We start from the raw sequence: 20,799 nt of genomic DNA, 5'->3' as shown, positions 1-20,799 counted from the left end.
ATGAATTAGTTAATATGTACCCAATATGTCTGTAATTCTTTACCTTGAAGTTTTGTAAAGTTGGGAGTGTATTTTTTTTCTCCAAAAGCAATTGGTATTGGTTTAATGCCAACGCTGAGAGTTTCTTAAAAGCCCATCCTTGAGGAATAACAATGCATACCATGCTTTAGCCTGGTTTTTCTTCTGTCAGTACAAGACAGCTACTATTGTAAGCTTTAAAACAAAAATATCTTAGAACAATTTACACCTAACTCTTGGAAATTAGCTGGTGAGAATTTTTCATGACAACATTTCAGAATCAATGGAAATAGAGGAATATCCTTTGCAGAGGAATTGCTAGTAGTTTAACTAGGTGGCTCTTTGAATCTGATGAGGGGTTTCAATACTGGAAGTAGTCCTGGCAGAGATGCGTTAGTGGGCACAGTCCACTAACACATCTCTGTCAGCAGGACTAAGATGCAGATTGAGGCCCACAAGATATATTTCACGTGGTTCTACAGTTGTATTGCATGGATTTGCCCATATATGCACAGGTATGTGTGAAATCCATATGTATAAACAGGAGGTGTTACTGGCTCTTCTAAAGTGTGTGGTTTGAGTGGGATTTTTCAAAAGCACTCATTGTTGAAATAACTCTGTTCCTATTGAAGTCAATAATAAAGTTCCCTTTGACTTCACTGGGAGCAGAATTAGGCCCACACTGAAGATTTTTGAAAACCCCACTCTGAGTATACTACAGCCTCTTGTTTGAACGTTATTTTATAGACCTATTCCTTTCTTTCCTTTTAACAGGTAACATTGCCAATGCTACAGCAACTTCTGCAGTTTTATAAAGCTGGTGCTTGTTCAGATTGTATATATTTACCTGTCGCAAGTGACACAAGACCACAGATGTTTAACATTCTATAGTGTTTAAATGAGGTGGAAATATAAAACTAATTTTTTTCCTTCCAGCGTTCAGTTAAGATTTTGATCAGACAGTTTCACCTTTGAGTGAAATGGAAGCACTGATGCAGAACTAGTCACGCTCCTAGCTTTATAACAAAAGCTTTTGTTTATGTATGCTTCTATACTTTAGTATCAGAGCCCTGTATTATAAGTTTCACACCCTCTCTCCTACTATGGTCTGGGTCAAAAAGGATTAGAATCCAATAGCTTCAGGTCAGTCTAATATCAATCAAGCTGCCCAGCCATAAGCAATAATAAAACCTTGATGCTAAGCTGCATATTAAACAGTGCACTCAGGCAGATCTGATGAACAGTTCACTTTTCTTAGTCTTGTGTCCTTTATTTTACATCTTTGAAGAAGAGTTGCTCATTCCTCGTTGGGGTTTACCTTGACCTGCTGCTGATTATTATTGTTCTACTGCCTTCAGTGTGCTAGGCGCTGTACCTACAGAGTAAAAGATGGATCTTGCTTTGGAGGGCACAGTGGGTCTTAATTGAAAGTACCTGTAAAGAACAAGCCAAACAAAATAAATCTGGAAATAGAATTACATTAATAGTGGCTTTGAGGAATGAGTTACAAACAAATACCCAGCACAGCAGGGAGTCATTTAAAAATAAATCTGAACCAAACCAAATTATATTTCATAAAACAATGGATCCCTATTAAACACAGCTAAATGTTACCCATAACATCGGGGTTGTTGCAGCTAAACAGGATTGTGCAGCACTCTTTCAAGGTGTTTTGATTATACAATTTGAAAGAGGATTTTTTATAAAGCAAATAGCGCTCAAGTTACTTTAGTCTTTTGTATTTTATTGCATACCCTAATCACTTTATCCCAAACTCTTGTTCTGGATTGCCGAACCTGGAATGAAACAAACGATTTACTGCATTGCCAGGGGTTCAGTGTGCTAAGGTTTTTTAAATTCACTTCAGTGTGTCTGAAGTGAATATTAAGTTAAAGGGACAAGTATAGTCGACACAGTCTGGGGAGCTGGCGGAGAAGACAATGGCATCGTTTCCCACTTACTCATAATAATGAGATATACTGGAAGGAAGATCAAAGAGAGAGATATTGGGAGGAAGGATTGGTTCAGATCCATAAAAATTCCTTTGGCCTGCAATCTGCTGAGAGCACGTAAATGCAATTCAGAGGAAGGAAGTGATTGCATCCCTCCCGAATGTCACCATAGACAGAAGCTTAGCATTGTTCTCCAAACTGCTAAATGTGAGTCTGGCATAGATTTTCCGCAGCTCCTGGGTTGGGAACTTGATTGTCTGCAGCCAGGCTGCCTGATGCTGCTGAAAGAGACATGCTGTGCAGCAGCCTGCTCTGACTGAATTAGAGATCTCCTGTTCAGTGGACACCGATACAGTTTATGAAGAGTGTACTTCTGGAAAATGTTACATCTCTTCTGAATAAAAAAAATCTTTCATTTAGAATTGAAAGTGAGTGGTGCTTCCATTTCCATACAGTGTTTCAGAACTTGCATGTTGATTTGAACATACCAAGAGACAGGTCAATTTGCACAAGCCGTGGCAAAAACAGGAAAGAGATGAGCTGAAAGTAAAAGCAGCATATTCGTATTACAAGAAGGGGCTTGGGTTCATTTGCAGTGTACTTGTTTTCACTAGTGCAAAATTGGTTACTGTACAGGAAATTCTTGCCTCACATCTGAGTTTACATTACAAAACAAGTATTCTGAATTCTGTTGGAAGACCTGTGAAAATCTGAGGTAGCACACAGGTCAGCACTTGCTAGCAACCTGTTACCAAACTAACACGTGTTTTACAAGCAACTATGCACAGATGAAGTGGATACTTTCTCTTAGGCCTTGTCTACACTACTGGGGTAAGTCGACCTAAATTATGCAACTCCAGCTACGTTAATAATACGTAGCTGGAGTCAATTTAGCTTAGGTCGACTTACTGCAGGGTCTACACTGCACTGGATCGATGGGAGATGCTCTCCCGTCGACTTACCTTACGCTTCTTGTTCCGGTGGAGTACAGGAGTCGACGGGAGAGCGATCTACGGTCAATTTATCATAAATCGACCCCCGGTGCATCGATCGCCGCAGCGTCAATCACCGGTAAGTGTAGACGTGCCCTTAGATTTTTCCTTTATGCCTGTCAATTAATCCATAGCATGCAGTTAACCAATGTACAGCTGTCCATGTTATGTTGGCTTTGCTGATGCTTGCTTATTTATAAGTGCTTGTAAAACTAAAATATGTAATTTTTTGTCATGCTTTTACCTTTTAGGGTGAATGCACGATTGTGGTTAGAGATGCGTAGTTCATTGGCAAGTTGTAAAAGCCTTCTCTCAGATATTGTTCCAGCCATAGACTTCAGTACTAACCTGCATCACTTTTGCCATTCTGATCCTGAGCCCAAAGTAGCTCAGTCTGACTGACAGAAGGCTTTACTATTCCAGTAGCTGGCCTCTCCCAAGAGACAGTGGCCATGTCTCAACTACAAACTTAAGTTGACATCCAGCTGCCACAGTAAGTCGGTTGTGTATGTCCACACCACACTCCTTGTGTCTGTGGAGTGTGTCCTTACTAGCAGCGCTTGCATCGATGCGGAGAGCAGTGAGGTTTTGGGAAGGGCTTGCAGTGCTTCATGGGACCAAAACATTCTCGCAGGGGTGACTGGGAACGTGGCTTCAACATCCCATGATTTCGTCTGCAATCCATATTTCATGCCTTTTTTTTTTCAAAAAGTGGGCATAGCTGTGCGTACGGCATCTGCAGGGACGCATATACCCTGCTCAGCTGTGTACTATTGTGCCAAGTGTCACAAACACTACACCCCTTATCCTGCAGTATTTCCAGAGCTGCGAGAGGAACCGCTGCATCCTTCAAGTAGCCCTGCTGGAATGAAACAATTCCCAGTTGCTGTTCGCACTCGCGCAGCAGCTTAACACAGTGGAGCACTGGTTCTGGTCCTGAGAAGCAAGCACTGACTAGTGGAATCACGTCGTTATGCAGTTATGGGATGATGATCAGTGATTGCAGAATTTTCAGGAACTGTGTGTAGAGCTCTCCCAGCCCTGCTGCTCAGCAACACTAAAATGAGACCTGCTTTGACAGTGGAGAAACGACTGGCAAATTCTGTGTGGAAGCTTGCAATGCCAGACTGCTACTAGTCAGTGGGGAATCAATTTGGAATTGGTAAATCTACTGTGGGGGTTGCTGTGATCCAAGTATGCAGGGCCATTAATAGTCTTCTGCTAAGAAGGATAGTGACTCTGGGCAATGTGCAGGACATAGTGGATGGTTTTGCCACAATGGGGTTCCCTAATTGTGGTGGATCAATAGATGGCAGACATTTCCCTATCTTGGCACCAGACCACCTTGCCAAAAAGTACCTAAACAGAAAGGGATACTTTCCTATTGTGTTGCAAGAACTGGTGGAATATTAGAGGTTTTTTACCGACCTCTACATGGGTTGGTCTGGGAAGGTGCATGATGCATGCATCTTTAAGACATAGGTCCGTTCAGAAAGCTGCAAGCAGGGACTTTCTTTCCGGACCGCAAAATTACCATTGATGACGTCGAAATGCCAATAGTTATCCTGGGAGACCCAGCCTACCTCTTATTCCCATGGCCCATGAAGCTGTACACCTGGATACCAGCAAGGAGCAGTTTAACAATAGGTTCAGCAAGTGCAGAATGGTGGTTGAAGGTGCCTTTGGCCATTTGATGAGTCGCTGGCGCAGTTTGCTCACTAGATTAGACCTCAGTGGAAAAAAATATCCCTATGGTTATAGCTGCCTGCTGTGTGCCTCATAATATCTGTGAAGCAAAGGGAGAGAAGTTTCCACAGGAGTGGAATGTAGAGGTGGATAGGCTGTCTGCTAATTTTGAGCAGCCAGATACCAGGGCTATAAGAAGAGCTTAGCATGGAGCAGCATGTCTCAGGGAGGCTTTGAAAACCCGTTTTTAGTAATGATCCACAGTAATGTGCGCTGCTTTTCTGTATTGGGCCTACCACAACCTGAACCTTGATGTGACTGCTACGCTTCTTTTCCATTCACATCACCCCCAGTGCCTCAGATTCCCTGTCCCTCTTCTCCCCTTCTGCTTTGAATTAATAAAGATTTCATTTTCAAGATCTGGACTTTCCTTGCACGCAGATATAGACACCGAAAGATCTGTCACAAGAATTAAATCTTGGGAAGACGGTGGAATAAAATTGGGAGGGGAAAACTCATTCATCTTGTCTTGAAAAGAACAGCGGCCTTGCCTGTCATACCTCAGCATATGTGCAGCTGTTATTCTTGGCACTGTCCCCTGGGATTGAGTGGAAGGGATATTGCATTGGCCCCCCTCACCTAGTGGAACATGTGTGAGGGCAGGAGGAGGAGTGTAGTGATGTTGGAATGCCGTTCTGCAGAGGGAGTTGAGCCTTAAGATGTTTCTCCTGAAGATCACCCAGACATCTCAACATGTCTGTTCCTTCAGAATCCTCAGCATCTCCTACTGTGTGCCATGCTCATTCTCTGGGGCTCCTGTCATGCTCATAATGTCCAAGTCCAGTTTTTCAGAGAGCTGTCCTGGAGGCATTTATTATCTCATTAAACATGTCATCATGCATTCTTTTGCCTTCGTCTTATCTGGGAGAATCTCTCTGCCAGTGTGGAAGAAGAACAGAAGGCCACACTTTCAGCTGTAAACCATGCAAAGCAGAAAGGAACCATGGGTAGTGCAGACCCAGGGTCTAGTGCACAGTTGCTATACAAAAATCGCTCCCCTGAATCCACGCAAGTGTAAAGCAGAACATTTTCATTTCTACAATTAAATCAGTTTGCTGTCCCAGCTATGATGGGAATGGTCTGGGGGCAGGGGCACTGGACTGTCTGTAGCATTGGGTGGACAACCCACAGTGGAACCATAGGTGGCCAGGGGGGCCATGCCACCTTCCCTTTGTAACATGGACACTGTCTGGAGGTCCGGGACCACTGTTCCATCTCCCAAACTGCAAGCCTTGGCAGAGGCGGCATTGGGCGGGGAGGAGGAGAGAGGGGGAGTGCTTGCGGTGGCATGTGGTCACCACAACACTTTCCGTATTTTCCCCATTGCTGCTGCTCTCTAGTGCCCAAGGCTTGCAGTTTCTGAGGTCAGCGCTGACCTGGCCACCCAAACTATGGCCATGTTTTGTAAAGCTTGGGTGAATGGCAGAAAATGACAAGAGGTCGAGGGGGCGGCAGGCACAGGCAGTACTGTTTGCATTTCGAGCAATTTAAATGAAAACTGCCACCGTCTCCCATAGGTAACCCTAGCTGATATCATGCTCCTGAGGGTAACAGAGGTGGCAAGGGAACAGCTGCTGCAAGCATCCAGGTACAGATCAGGACTTCATGTTGCCATGTTGTGTACTGCGATGATGCCAGGCGAATTAATACTAGAGTTGGGTGGGAAGAAATAAGGCAGTCCTAGTGCAGTGGAAGAAATAAGGCAGTCTTTCCCAGAAACCTTCTGCAACGGATTGCAGAGTACTTCCATGAAAATTTCCTAGAGATCTCTAGGAAGGAATCCCAGGACATCCCTATGTACATAAACAATCTTTTTTGTAGGGCACCCTCTGCCTATCTGGTGCAGCCACAGGGAAGCAAATAGCCACTCTATCTCAATTGGTTTTTTAAAATAAAGAGTAGAATATAAGAACGTGACGCAAAAATATTAATTGGAATTGCATACTCAGCAGAGGTTCCTTCCCTGGCATCACTCTCAGACATGCTGCTCTGCTGCAACTGACTGGACTGTCCCGGGTTTATAAACAGCTCCTGGCTCTCTGGGACAATGGATCCAGCACTCACCTGTTTCCCATTCTCCTCCGACTCCTCAGAGGTACTACACTGCTCTTGGGGGTCGTGATGGGGTCGCAGCTGAGAATAACATGCAGCTCTTTGTAAAAATGACAGGTCTGTGGTACTGAACCAGAGCAACTGTTCACATCCCTTGCCTTCTGCTATGCCTGCCGCAGTTCCTTGATTTTCACATGGCACCGCTGTGTGTCCGTGGTGTACCCCTTCTCCCCCATGACGCGAGTGATCTGCTTGTATATGTCTGTTTCTATGGCTGGATCAGAGCTGTGCCTGCACAGCCTCTTCTCACAGACCCAGAAGATCCACCGCCTCCTATGTACTCCAGGCAGGAGCATGTTTGGAGTGTAGAGCTGGCATGATCAGCTAGGCAGGTGAGCTTTCCACGCCAAACAAACAGGAAATTAAAATTCAAAAGTTCCTGGTTCTTTAACAGGGAAGGGGCGGTTTCCTATGTACCTGGCTGCTGGGCAGTGACGTTGAGAACAGTGTCCAGAGTGGTCACAGCAGAGCATTGTGGGACATCTCCTGGAGGCCAGATAAGTTGACATAAGCAACACCACATGTACGCTGCCACTATGTTGACCTAACTACGTCGAATTAAGCACTATGCCTCTCGCGGATATGGAGTAATTAAGTCGTCGTAGCAGGTGAGTTACATCGGTGGAAGGATCCTGGTAGCATAAACACAGACGACATTAGGTTGACATAAGCTGCCTTACGTCGACCTACCTATGTAGTGTAGACTAGGCCACTGTAGTTCAATATACTGAACATGGGCCTGAGCTCCAGGAACTTCTGGTTTCTAATCCTACTTGTGCCACTGACTCCCTGGGTGACATTTGACAACTCACTTACCTTCTTTGTGCTTCAATTTCTTCATCTGTAAACTGAGGATTATATTTACCTTCCTCAGATGGGTGCCGTGAGGACTAATTTTTATACAGAGCTTTGAAACTATAAAGCGCCATAAGTGATGACCGTCTGCTCAGAAACACGTAATGTTGCATGGTGGTTTTGTGATATGGACAAGTGTACACTGAGAGAGGTTGAGATTGTTACATGAATTTCATGCAGTGAATCGAAATTTGAACCCAGTTTTCCTGAGACAAAAGTTAGTGAAGTCTGACACACGTTGTGCCATGTTTTCTCTCCCTTTGCCCCTCCCCATTCAGAAAAACCACATACTGTATGTGCCTATTTTCTTAAATGCCACTTCTTACAGCAACAGTTCATTTGAAGTCATGATCTACAATTGTAGATGACCGTATCTAGATATTACCGTTAATTCTTTTCTATTACTGATAAAAACATACACCAGTTCACTGTAAATTAAAATCCGTAGTATTCAGTCCTGGTAAAACAAATAGTTCCTTTCCTCAGAAGTCCATTGTGTTCTGTCCAGTCCTTTCTTACTGTCTGTGTTAATCTGTTTTGAAGAATCAGCAGGCCAATAAAATAGCAATGTATAATTGCCATTCGCTCTGGGTTCAGTCACCATGACTTCTATTGAGGAGTAAATCAACAGCTGTGCAGGAGGAATATTTAAAGGGCACTAGTCCAGAGAGAATGATATAGATTAGACAAGTAATCAAATATAGGATAAATACTTCTTCTTTCACCTCTTCTATCTTCTTCAGGTTGGCTTTTCTAATATTTATGCAGCTGAAGGATATCCAGGCAGATACCATGTCTGTCAACAGAGTTTTGTTCGCTTGTATCATTGAAGCACAAATACTAGATTATTTTAATCCTTATTTGCTTGAATCCTTTTAAACTTGCCTTTTGCTATTAGAATCTTTGGTATCTTAATGCATTTCTGTTATTGCTGGAATTTTCTTTCCTTTTTGATCATATATTATTGGTAATCTCCACATGCATTCAAAATGACATTGAGTGTTAAACTGAAATTGAAGTGACAGTGGGTTTTTTTATCTGAAGATTTTTTACAGCCATTGTGCAAAACTGACTCCAACTGTATCAAAATTATTCATTATAAAGGAGAGGTGATTTCACTTGTCCTATGAATTGGGCTTAAAGATAAAATCCCCTCCAACTGTTGAGAACCTGATTTCCTATTCATTGCTCTGAATAGAGCGTAATCTGTGGCGAGACTTAATGCTCAACAAAAATGAGTGAGTTGTCTTCAAATATGATAAACTTTACCCAACAGCATCTCACCTTAGTGAAATGTTTATGGTCCTACAATATGAAGAAATTATCAGTCTATACAGATTCCATGCACTCGCTTCTCTGATATGCACACTAAGTAGCACCATGAGTAGGCAGAGGGGGTTTTTTTTCTTTTCTTTTCTGCTTTGCTGTCTGTTAAAAATGAGCATGCTTCTGTTTGACAGACAAAAGTTACCATTGTAAGCTATGGAATGGAATAGGTTAAGTCAGTGCAGTATGTTACTAGGGAGACAGAAATTATTTTGGCATCCAATAAACAGGATTCATTTTATCTATGAATTACCCGGACATCATAAAAGTCTATTGTTACCAGGTCGCTATTTGAGGTTTGCTGGAATTGATTTAATGCATTTGATGTTCAGTTTTTGGGATCTGGATTCTAATCCTGACTAAAAGATTAACAAATGAGAATGAATGTAGTCTCCAGATTATCCCCAAACCATGAGGCAATTATGTGTAATGGACACTCTCGGCTCAGGAGAGCTCCAGGACTATTATAGCAGCATGTGCTGCAGGACAGAACTGAAGAACAGACTTTGATACTTATACATTGTTTCCTTTCGCTATACCTGGTCTTAGCTAGCATGATTTTTCCTTCAACTTCAAGTGAAGTGAAATTCACTTACAAAAAATATTTTTTTAAAAACACAATCCATTTATTTAACCCCTTGTTCCCAAGTGAGGTTTCTGGAAATCCTGGCATAAAAGATATGTCAACACTACAATAAAACACCCATGGCTGGCCTGTGTCAGCTGATTGTGGCTTGGGGTGTGGGGCTATAAAACTGCAGTGCAGATATTTGGGCTTAGTCTGGATCATGGGCTCTGGCACCCTCTCACAGGTCCCTGAGTCCAGGCTCCAGCCCAAGCCCAAACATCTGCATTGCAGTTTTATAGCCCCACACACCGAGCTCGAGTCAACTGACGCAGGCCAACCATGGGTGTTGTATTGCAGTGTAGACATATCCAGAGAGCCTGGGTAGCTCTGACTCACCAGTCAATGCCATGGGGAATCCAAACCCTTGTCCCCTTTTCTACCATCCAGTGACAGATCATATATTCTAAATCATTTAATATGCATATCCTTGTTCAAAAGCAGTTTGATGTTCAGTGGCATTACTGTAAGGACATTAGCTTTTCAGTGCACCAATAGCTTGCTGTTCTGCATGGTTTAGAGCACAGTCAAGGCCAGGAGATCTTTGGGCCTGATAAAATCAGAGCTGTTTCTGACCTGATGTCAGGCTAGCAGAAGTAAACTTTTTAAAATTTCCAATGAGCTGTTCCCCCAAGTTAATTGCAAAGGAGACTTGAGTGCCTCGTTTAATGCCATTATGTATGTGTTTGGTGTGCACATCTTTCCCTTTATGTGTTCTTTGCAACCTTTCACACATTGGCTAATAATAGTTTTGACCTTCTGGGTTAAATTTGCCTACTTAATTATATTTTTCTGTAATCTGAATCCTTTTTTCTTTAGCTTATTTGCATGCATTAAAGTGTGTTTAATTTAGGATTTGATGCAGTCGGGGCCTGGGATAAAAAAGATTACGTAACAAAAGGCCTTTTAATAATGAAACGCACTAGAACTGGAAGCTGCAGGGTCTGACCATGTGGACAAATGAAATGTCTTTTGTCTGCATTTGCAGTCTTCCTAGAATAAAGTGGAGGTCTCTGTCTGGTTTAGGACAGCTAGCCAAACCTGATCGTTCCCCTCCATACACTGTTTCACCCTCATCCAGACCTGTTCCCCGCTCCTGTAGCGGTCTCCACAGGGCTTGTCTATACTTAGCGGGGGATCGACGCATTGGCGGTCCATTTAGCGGATCTAGTGAAGACCTGCTAAATCGACCACAGATCACTCTCCCGTCGATTCCTGTACTCCACCGGATCGAGAAGAGTAAGGGCAGTCGATGGGAGAGTGTCTCCCGTCGACATCGCGTAGTGTGGACCCCGCGGTAAGTAGATCCGAGCTATGTCGATTTGAGTTACGCTATTCACATAACTCAAATTGCATAGGTTAGATGAACTTTTTCCTGTAGAGTAGACAAGGCCACAGGCAGTGGCACAATGCAGCTGTAATGGATTGGGGGTGAGGGAGTGCTACTGGGCAAGGTTCCCTCTGTAATTTTCAGAGCTGAGTATAATTGCCGGTAGTTACCCAGATCCTTATTTTTTAGCTAAGGCTATAATCATAGCTGTCAGGCTTTGTGTGAATTTTTTTTTTTTTTAAGGCGCTCATTAGGCTAAGCAAGCTGGCCGTAGCAGTCAGTAAATTTCTCTTAGGGAAGGGACCTTCTCTAGGCCCTGATATCCAGATATTCCTGCTTTTAATATTTTTGAAATATTGTTGTAGCACCCTTAGGCCTCAGTCAGTATTGGGACCCCAGGGTGCTAAGTGCAATGAAACCGCTGCTGAAACACAAAGAGCATGCAATTTAAAAAGAAAATTGACATCAAAAAGTGACGGTGAGAAGAGCGACAATAAAATATACAATTGTTAAATAAATTTTCCTTTTTTTAAATGGTTACAAGTTACAACTAGCCACATCTGCCCTTTTGAGTCATTATGAATTGGCTGATTTCTTATAGACATAGTGACATAAGTGGGACTTGACAGATTTGGAAGATAAGGTAATGACCTAATGGATGAGTTCAGGAAGGGCGTATGATTAATAATTCCAAGTGAATAATTTGCTATTTTTTAAAAAGGAAATATATGGGCAACGACCCACATGCTGCCTTTGCCTTTGCTATGCCAATGCATCTGTATTTGGAATTCTCTCTGACCTCTGGAAAGGTTTAGGTTCAGTGGACTAGGCTTTACCAAAGCACGTGACTCCTGACACCCTTACTGTTCTAGTCCTGATTCTCTTATGCAGACAAGTGATCCTGTTTTATCACCTTGTTTGGTTAATTTTTAAATGAACAGTCAATACCCAATACCATAAGTATGAACTCCAGGGAGCTTTGGGGCTTGGGCTTCACTGCCCTTTATGTATTTAATGGACATTATAAAAATGCTCACGTTGGTCATGCTGGCATTTTTCACGCGGTATTACATTGATTAGGTTGCACTGAAATTTTTGCTTAAAACAGGACTCAAAACCCTGTGTGTAATGCTTTTGCATTTATTTTAGTGTCCAGATCTGGTGCAGTGACTCTTCAGAGAAAAGTTGAATTTTCTGTGAAATTATTTTAGTGAAAAAATTACTAACTTTCGCAAAGAAAAGATTTTAAAATGCTCCTATTTTCCTCACTTTCTTTTGCGTTCACTGTTATACAACCATAGTTCCCACAAGCTCCAAAATTCTTTCATAATCTGATCTCATCTTGGTCATAAGCCACTCCTGGAATTTTAAAATGTAAAGATAACAATTTTTTCCTTTTTTGGGATAATCAGACTCCTCACTGATGGAACTGTTTAGATCCATCAGCTATTTCAGTATTCCAGTGCTGCCAGACTGTCTGCCTGAATCTTGGCGTGAAATCGACACAAAAAAGTATGTGATTTGCTGTGCTCTACATGTACTTCTGTTGAGCAAGGTTGCTGGATATGTAGGCGGAAGCATGTGGTTAGGCTCGGGAGAGGTGAGGCTTTGGGGGGACATGGGAGCAAGTAGGGGTATAAGTAGTGTGGTGACTAGAGATGTGGGGGGTAAATAGGGGTTGAGCAGAACTTTGAGGAGTTAGGAGAGTTTGAGCAAGGATGTGGGAGGGGCTCTGTCCATAAGCATGCAGGGAACTAAGGTTGTGAGGAGAGCCCAGGGTGCCTGTGCCACGACATTGGTGCTTGAAGGGGCAGCAGTGCTGAGGGAACCCGACACACTGAGGCTCTAGTGCCACGCAAGAAAAAAACGAACCACAAATTACAGCTAGTTTTATGGTACTTAATGCATGACTGGAAGGCACTCATGCTGCGCTGATGTGGCAGGTATAAGAACTTGTGTAGGATAGAAACATGGAGCCCTTGATGTACCAGTGCTTTGGCACAGACATTCTGCCTGGCATGTGAGGGAACTGAGGCAGAACCATGCAAAGCTACATACCTTGTAATGTAGGAAAGCCACACTAACTCTGCTAGTCATCAGATCACATGGCCAGCGTTCGTGGAGATACATGTGGGCTGTGAGTTGTAGAAAAGTAGTAATTAGGGTTAAGAAGGGAGCATAGATGGTGTATTGAATGACTTAAGTTTTTAGTTCCTTCCTTTTTATGCAGTCTAGCAACCATAACTGAATCTAACACATTTTTAGGTGGGAATTTTTATATATGTTGGCACTGTTACTTGGTAGGATATATGGTCCTGTCATCTTTTTGCAACTAACTTACAATTATTCAATGATAAAATTGCAGACAGACTAGTATATTCAAAGTATTAGTTTGAGTTAGAAGTGAGGGGTGAATGAAAGGAAATGATTTTTCAGTATGACAGGAATAGGGAATTCCCCTGTGGTGTTGGGACTCATGCATCTCTCTCATCTTTTGCTATCACAATCAGTAAATCTGTCAAAATAAAATGAGGCAGAATATAAACTACTTGCCTTTAAACTCAGTCCATGGTGAAATTTTTTTAAGTTCTCATTTTTGTATCTGTAAAACATTGCAGAAGAATGAGACTGGAAGTGACTTCTAGCTATTGAGCTGTGTACCTAGTGTATGCTACTAACTTGAGTTGCCCCTCTGCATGCAGGAAAGGTTTAGAGTCATTGGACCAGTCTAATAGATAAAGTTATATAAGGCACTGACTCCTTGTCCCCTTCGGCATTAATTCAGATGCAGGCTGTAGGCCGCATTTAAATCTTTCAGATCATGCAAAGGTAGGATTACCATCTTTAATAGTTTATTCTGCAAGACAAACTGAAGATGTCGTGCATGGCATGTGTATTGCACTGTGTCTGTTTCAGATACTTTAATATGCTACAAGCCAAGTTCGTGAGATGGTACTGTCAAACATGGGATATCTTCTGAAAAACGGGAAAGATGGCAACTTTTAACAGCTTGTCTGACTTCTAATGTGACTAATGAGCAATTGTTTTTGTTTGTACTTGTGCAAAAGTGTGTGAAGGTGAACTTCTGCTTGTAGCTCTTAACATCCTAAGGCCTGGTCCACACTACCCCCCCACTTCAGACTAAGGTACGCAAATTCAGCTACGTTAATAACGTAGCTGAATTCGAAGTACCTTAGTCCGAACTTACCGCGGGTCCAGACGCGGCAGGAAGGCTCCCCCGTCGATGCCGCGTACTCCTCTCGCCGAGCTGGAGTACCGGCGTCGACGGCGAGCACTTCCGGGATCGATTTATCGCGTCTAGACAAGACGCAATAAATCGATCCCAGAACATCGATTGCCTGCCGTCGGACCCGGAGGTAAGTGTAGACGTACCCTAAGAGTAGTTGTGCTCCATTTCCTCCCCCCCCTCCCCGCAAAAAAAAAAAAGAAAGATCAATAGTGAGATGTTAAGGAGAAATTGAAATATTTGTCATCTATACTGTACACAGCTGTTGGATTAATACAATGCTTTACATTTTATGGACAGACACTCCTTTATCCCTATAACAGATCAGCTCTAACTAAACTTCAGTTCATCACAATTTCTCTCAATACCCAAGATTTGTTGATTTTTTTTTTTTTTTTTTAATTGGACCAGTTTGTACTGGTGAAAGAGATGAGCTTTTGAGCTACACAGAGTTCTTCTTCAAACCTGAAGAGCTCTGCGTAACTCAAAATCTTGTCTCTCTAATATCCTGGGGCCAACAGGACTACAACAACACTGCAAACATTTATGTTTTCGTGATTTGTAGCAATATTGAACAATGTGACTTTACTCTGAAGACTAACTCTTTTAAAGTGGCATCTCGGGGTTCCATGTTTATCCTCTATTGATGATTCCCAGAGCAAACATCTTTGGTTTACACGTGAAAAGATACTTTTTTCTAATTGTCAGCTCTGCAAACTCAGAGTTTTGAGAGTCAAGCAGGGTGTGTTTCCTTGTTACACCTCTGCACCCCATTATCTTCTGTGGGTTTTCTCTGGTGTAACAGGGAAGTTGGAAACAATTCTGTTGATATATAGGACAACCTCGCTCACTCTTTAGCTGGGTTGTTTCTGCAGTACAAACAGGACTAGAAAGGGAATAAGTAAACCTTATGACTCTAAATGTATAACTCTCAAATATGCACAGGGAACCAATGGACCTGTTAAGTAAAAATGTGACTTTTTAAACTTTTCAGATTAAAACTGTACTTTAAGGCTAAGACATTTAAAAGCACAGTAGAAGATAACATCAAAACTACTCTCTATGCATATGGGTTCTAACCATTTTCCAGTCAGTCTCAAATCTGTCGGCACATCCCCTCCTGCATAACTTACCTTCACACTAGAAAAAACGCTCTGGTTGGTCAAAATCTATAACTGCACACTACCCCCAAGACACTTCAGCCTTCTGCACCAGTATTTTCAGAAAAGAGCTTTCTATCTCTGGAGACTAGTGGAGGCACTATAGTGCTGTAAAGGTTGCATTGCCTTGTCCTTACTGCAATAGCGAGATTTTCAGTCCTGTAGCATCGTGCTTGGTCCTTTTTGGTAGAAATCTGCAGAACTGAATTTTGAAGGATGTCATAATTCTGGTAGTGAATTTTTTTCAGAGTTAACATAGATTTTCAACTTTAGTGTAGATAAAATCAATCTTTAAAACTCAGAGGCATTTGTGGTGAACTGGTGTATGGCGTAGCACTACTGAGGGTGTGGGGGTGTGTGTAGTTCAGTCAAACCAGTGTATTCACCAGTGTGCAGACAAACTTGGGGGATTCGGGGCTTCAGGTACATGACAGTGCTGCCTGCGTCCCATCCTAGCGGCAGGTACCATGTTTGACTTTGCCCATTCCTTCCCTTCACCCATATAGATTCCATCACTGAGTCTTGCTGGTCTAATTTCTTCATCACCAAAAAGTCCTTCCCCACTTCTTAAAACATTGTCCAGATCTTGATTGTGCCTGGACTGTTGAAGTCTCCTCCTCTGGCTTTCCTGACACTTGCCTCATCTCTCTCTCTCATCTACCCCCAAACTCTGTTATGAAAACATCTTAGGCCCGCATTCAGCCCCATGCTGTAATTACACCTTCTCTCCCCTTGTAGAAACTGCACTATTTCCTGAGTACCTCTCTTATGCGCCCCCTCCCCCCATCCACACACACACTAGTGCCACTCGCTGGTGCACAGTGCCATGGGATGATGGTATCTTCCATGCCCACATTTAGAGCTATGAGCATTATGCTCCTGTTGTCATTAACAATATCATTACTTGCTAAGAGAGAAATGGAGGCTTTGACTTTTCATTGCTGCCAGGCATCTAGCCCTTCCAGAAGGATAATTAGAATGCTTGCAGATGCAGTGAACCCCTCACATTTCTTAGTGTGTGTTCCTCATATACCTGAGCCCTGTGTAATCCCCTTGGTACATTGATGCTGAAGCACAAAATGAAATTGTATAGGTCTGTTTATAACAAACGTGTCCAAAATTTTCAAAGCTGGGAGGTAGTGATGAGTGTCCGGGGACCCTAGTTGCAATCAGCATTAGGATCCCATTGTGCTGGGGGGCTTACAAACATCTACTGACAGCCCCGGCCCCAAATGGCTGACAGCCTAACCAGATAAGATGAACAGTAACAAGTCTGACTTAGTTACATCTTCTTTAAAACAATTGAGAGGTGGGCTGAAAAATTCCATGTGTCTCTGCCAAAGTACTCCCCTAGTGTTGACCCTGTTTCTGTCTTGCCTACCTTCATAGGCAATATTTATTTCCTTGTTAACCCATGCTAATATAGCTGACTCCCTCCATTTGGGCATTAAAATACACATGCTCATGCTTCAACGTTTTCTTATTCTGAGGGTGGTTTTTTAATTCCCATTTAGTGGCCATGCCCTTCCACTCCCCCTCATTTATGCTTGTACTGACCAAATGAGTTTGGTACATTTTTCTGGTTCTGATGATTTCACAGGGTTCTAAATGATCTCAAGTCTCTAATGGTATACTTCTGCTACAGCTCTGGCAGTTGTGCCTGTCCTCTAATGACCCTCAAGGAAGCCAGGACCTTGTGAACCATCCCCAAGAGGAGGAAGGTGCTGCACCCTGCCCATGTGAGTTTAGACTCCTAAATCCATACTTAGGAACTTAATAATAATAGCCTGATTATCAAAGATGCTGAGTGCGTTAACTCCCATTGACTTCAGTGGGATTTATCAATGCTCAACACTACTTAAAATCAGGCCAGTCTTATTTAGCTGCCTATATATGGATTTTAGGAACCTCAGGCACTTAGGTTTAAAAATTTTGGCCACACAATTTTATACATGTAATAACCGGGAAAAGTATCTCAATGAGTATGCAACGAGTTTCCCCAGAAGAAAGCTTTGTAACAGAGTGGGCTATTTCTGAATCAAATTATGAATTCTGTTTTGTCTCATCGGTTGAGCCCAAGTTTGGATTTGCCCGAGGGCAGATTATTGTACTGCATTATAGACTGCTGCCCTGCCCAGGAAATCTCATTGAAGGACCATCACAGAGAGCATTCCATCAACTTGAATGACTCAACTACTAGGCCATTCCCATGGAACAATAGCCTTTCTACACAGGCACCTGCATAGCGGGTAGGATGGAGTCGGGGGGAGGGGCGGGGGGCAGCATGACTGATGGATCTGACGCACATAGCAGAGAGGTGGAGGCCCTGCAGTAGGGATATATTACCGACCACCTGACCAGGATGGTGATAGTGACTGTGAAATGCTCAGGGAGATTAGATAGGCTATTAAAATAAAAAACGCAATAATAATGGGGGATTTCAACTATCCCCATATTGACTGGGTACATGTCACCTCAGTACAGGATGCGGAGATAGTTTCTTGACACCTTAAATGACTGCTTCTTGGAGTAGCTAGTCCTGAAACCTACAAGAGGAGAGGCAATTCTTGATTTAGTCATAAGTGGAGTACAGGATCTGGTCCAAGAAGTGAATATAGCTGGACCACTTTGTATAGTGACCATAATATAATATAATTTAACATCCCTGTGGCAGGGAAAAAAAACCACAGCAGCCCAACACTGCAGCATTTAATTTCAGAAAGGGGAACTACACAAAAATGAGGAAGTTAGTGAAACAGAAATTAAAAAGTACAGTACCAAAAGTAAAATCCCTGCAAGCTGCTTTTTAAACTTTTTAAAGACACCATAATAGAGGCTCAACTTAAATGTATTCCCCAAATTAAAAAACAGAGAAAACCAAAAAAATGCCACAGTGGCTAAACAGCAAAGTAAAAGAAGCAGAGAGAGGCAAAAAGGCATCCTTTAAAAAGTGGAAGTTAAATCCTAATGAGGAAAATAGAGAGGAGCATAAACACTGGCAAGTGAAATGTAAAAATATAATTAGGAAGGCCAAAAAAGAATTTGAAGAACAGCTAGCCAAAGACTCAAAGTAATAGCAAAAAAATGTAAGTACATCAGAAGCAGGAAGCTTGCTAAATAACCAGTGGGGCCACTGGATTGTTGAGATGCTAAAGGAGCACTCAAGGACGATAAGGACACAGCTGCGAAACTAAATGAATTCTTTGCATGGGTCTTCATGACTGAGGATGTGAGGGAGATTCCCAAACCTGAGCCATTCTTTTTAGGTGACAAATCTGAGGAACTGTCCCAGATTGAGGTGTCATTAGAAGAGGTTTTGGAACAAATTGATAAACTAAACACTAATAAGTCACCAGGACCAGAGATGGTATTCACCCAAGAGTTCTGAAGGAATTCAGATGTGAAATTGAAGAACTACTAACGGTCGTCTGTAACTATCATTTAAATCCGCTTCTGTACCGGATAGCTGGAGGATAGCTAATGTGATGCCAGTTTTTAAAAAGGGCTCCAGATCTCAGCAACTACATGCTGGTAAGCCTGACTTCAGTACCAGGCAAACTGGTTGAAACTATAGGAAAGAACAAAATTGTCAGACACCTAGATGAACATAATTTGTTGGGGAAGAGTCAACATGGTTTTTGCAAAGGGATCGTGCCTCACCAATCTACTAGAATTCTTTGAGGGGGTCAACAAGTATGTGGACCAAGGGGATCCAGTGGATATAGTGTACTTAGATTTTTCAGAAAGCCTTTGACAAGGTCCCTCACCAAAGGCTCTTAAGCAAAGTAACCTGTCACTGGCTAAGAGGGAAGGTCCTCTCATGGACTGGTAACTGGTTAAAAGATAGGAAACAAAGAGTAGGAATAAATGGTCAGTTTTCACAATGGAGAGAGGTAAATAATGGTGTCCCCCAAGGTTCTGTACTGGGACCAGTCCTATTCAATATATTCATAAATGATCTAGAAAAAGGGGTAAACAGTGAGGTGGCAAAATTTGCAGATGGTGCAAAACTACTCAAGATAGTTAAGTCCCAGTCAGACTGCGAAGAGTTACAAAAGGATCTCTCAAAGCTAGGTGACTGGGCAACAAAATGGCAGATGAAATTCAGTGTTGATAAATGCAAAATAATGCGTGTTGGAGAACATAATCCCAACTATACATATAAAATGATGAGGTCTAAATTAGCTGTTACCACTCAAGAAAGAGATCCTAGAGTCCTTGTGGATAATTCTCTGAAAACATCCACTCAATGTGCAGCAGCAGTCAAAAAAGCGAACAGAATTTTGTGCATCATTAAGAAAGTGATAGATCATAAGACAGAAAATATCATATTGCCTCAATATAAATCCCTGGTACGCCCAAATCTTGAATACTGCATGCAGGTGTGGTCGCCCCATCTCAAAAAAGATGTATTGAAATTGGAAAAGGTTCAGAAAAGGGCAACAAAAATGATTAGGGGTCTGGAATGTCTTCCGTATGAAGAGAGATTAATAAGACTGGGACTTTTCAGTTTGGAAAAGCCTAAGGCGGGATATGATAGAGGTCTATAAAATCATGACTGGTATGGAGAAAGTAAAAAAGGAAGTCTTATTTATGCCTTCTCATAACATAAGAACTAGGAGTCACCAAATGAAATTAATAGGCAGCAGGCTTAAAACAAACAAAAGAAAGTATTTCTTCACACAAAGCATAGTCAACCTGTGGAACTCTTTGCCAGAGGATTGTGAAAGCCAAGATTATAACAGGGTTCAAAAAAGAACTAGATAAATTCATGGTGGATAGGTCCATCAATGGCTAATAATCATGATGGGTAGGGCTGGTGTCCCTAGCCTCTCTTTGCCAGAAGCTGGGAATGAGCAATAGGCAATGGATCACTTGATGATTACCTGTTCTGCTCATTCCTTCTGAGACACCTGATGTTGGCCACTGTCGGAAGACAGGATACTGGGCTAGATGGACCTTTGTTCTGACCCAGTATGGCCAGTCTTGTGCACAAGAGTGGGGTTCTGCTCTGTGCAAAGGGCCGGTCATCACCACATGTAAGGAGGCCTTGCAGAAGATAGCAAGCAGTATGGACTTTGCCCAGCCTGAAATGCTGACAAACCGTAGAAGGGTTGAGATCAGATGTCATGGGGAGGATGTGTTTGAGCTCTCCAGTCCTTTATAAGAGTAAAGTGGTTAAGTTCCTTTCCTAAGACTGCATTCCTTGTTTTCCTGCTATGTTGTCTCTGAAGGATCTAGACTAAAAGCCCAGAGTGCCCACAGTCTGGATGGAACTCTGAGGGCATGTGTGTAAGTGACAGAGGCTCAGGCAGTCTAAGACACAGATTTCAGGATTTAGAGTGGTTGGAGAGCGTGGTATCCCACATCCCAAGGAAGGGCATTGGATAAGTGGTCTGGGCCTGGGCGTGTGTCCTTGAGTCCAGAGCTAGAAAC

At 42.5% G+C, this 20,799-nt stretch overlaps 1 protein-coding gene and 1 non-coding gene across 3 annotated transcripts in view; both read left to right on the top strand.

Annotated features, from left to right (window-relative positions):
* Window positions 1-20,799, top strand: part of LOC113407556 (E3 ubiquitin-protein ligase COP1) — a 204,436-nt gene that overhangs the window by 167,628 nt on the left and 16,009 nt on the right. The window lies entirely within an intron of this gene.
* On the top strand, window positions 10,554-10,690 carry LOC113407573. Its single transcript, XR_003370015.1, has one exon.

The sequence above is a fragment of the Terrapene carolina genome, unplaced genomic scaffold, assembly GCF_002925995.2.
Source record: "Terrapene carolina triunguis isolate 2854851 unplaced genomic scaffold, T_m_triunguis-2.0 Scaffold212, whole genome shotgun sequence".
In the NCBI taxonomy this organism is placed as follows: domain Eukaryota; kingdom Metazoa; phylum Chordata; order Testudines; family Emydidae; genus Terrapene; species Terrapene triunguis.
Note: the sequence above shows the minus strand (reverse complement) of the source record. Positions and strands in the feature narration are given on the sequence as shown.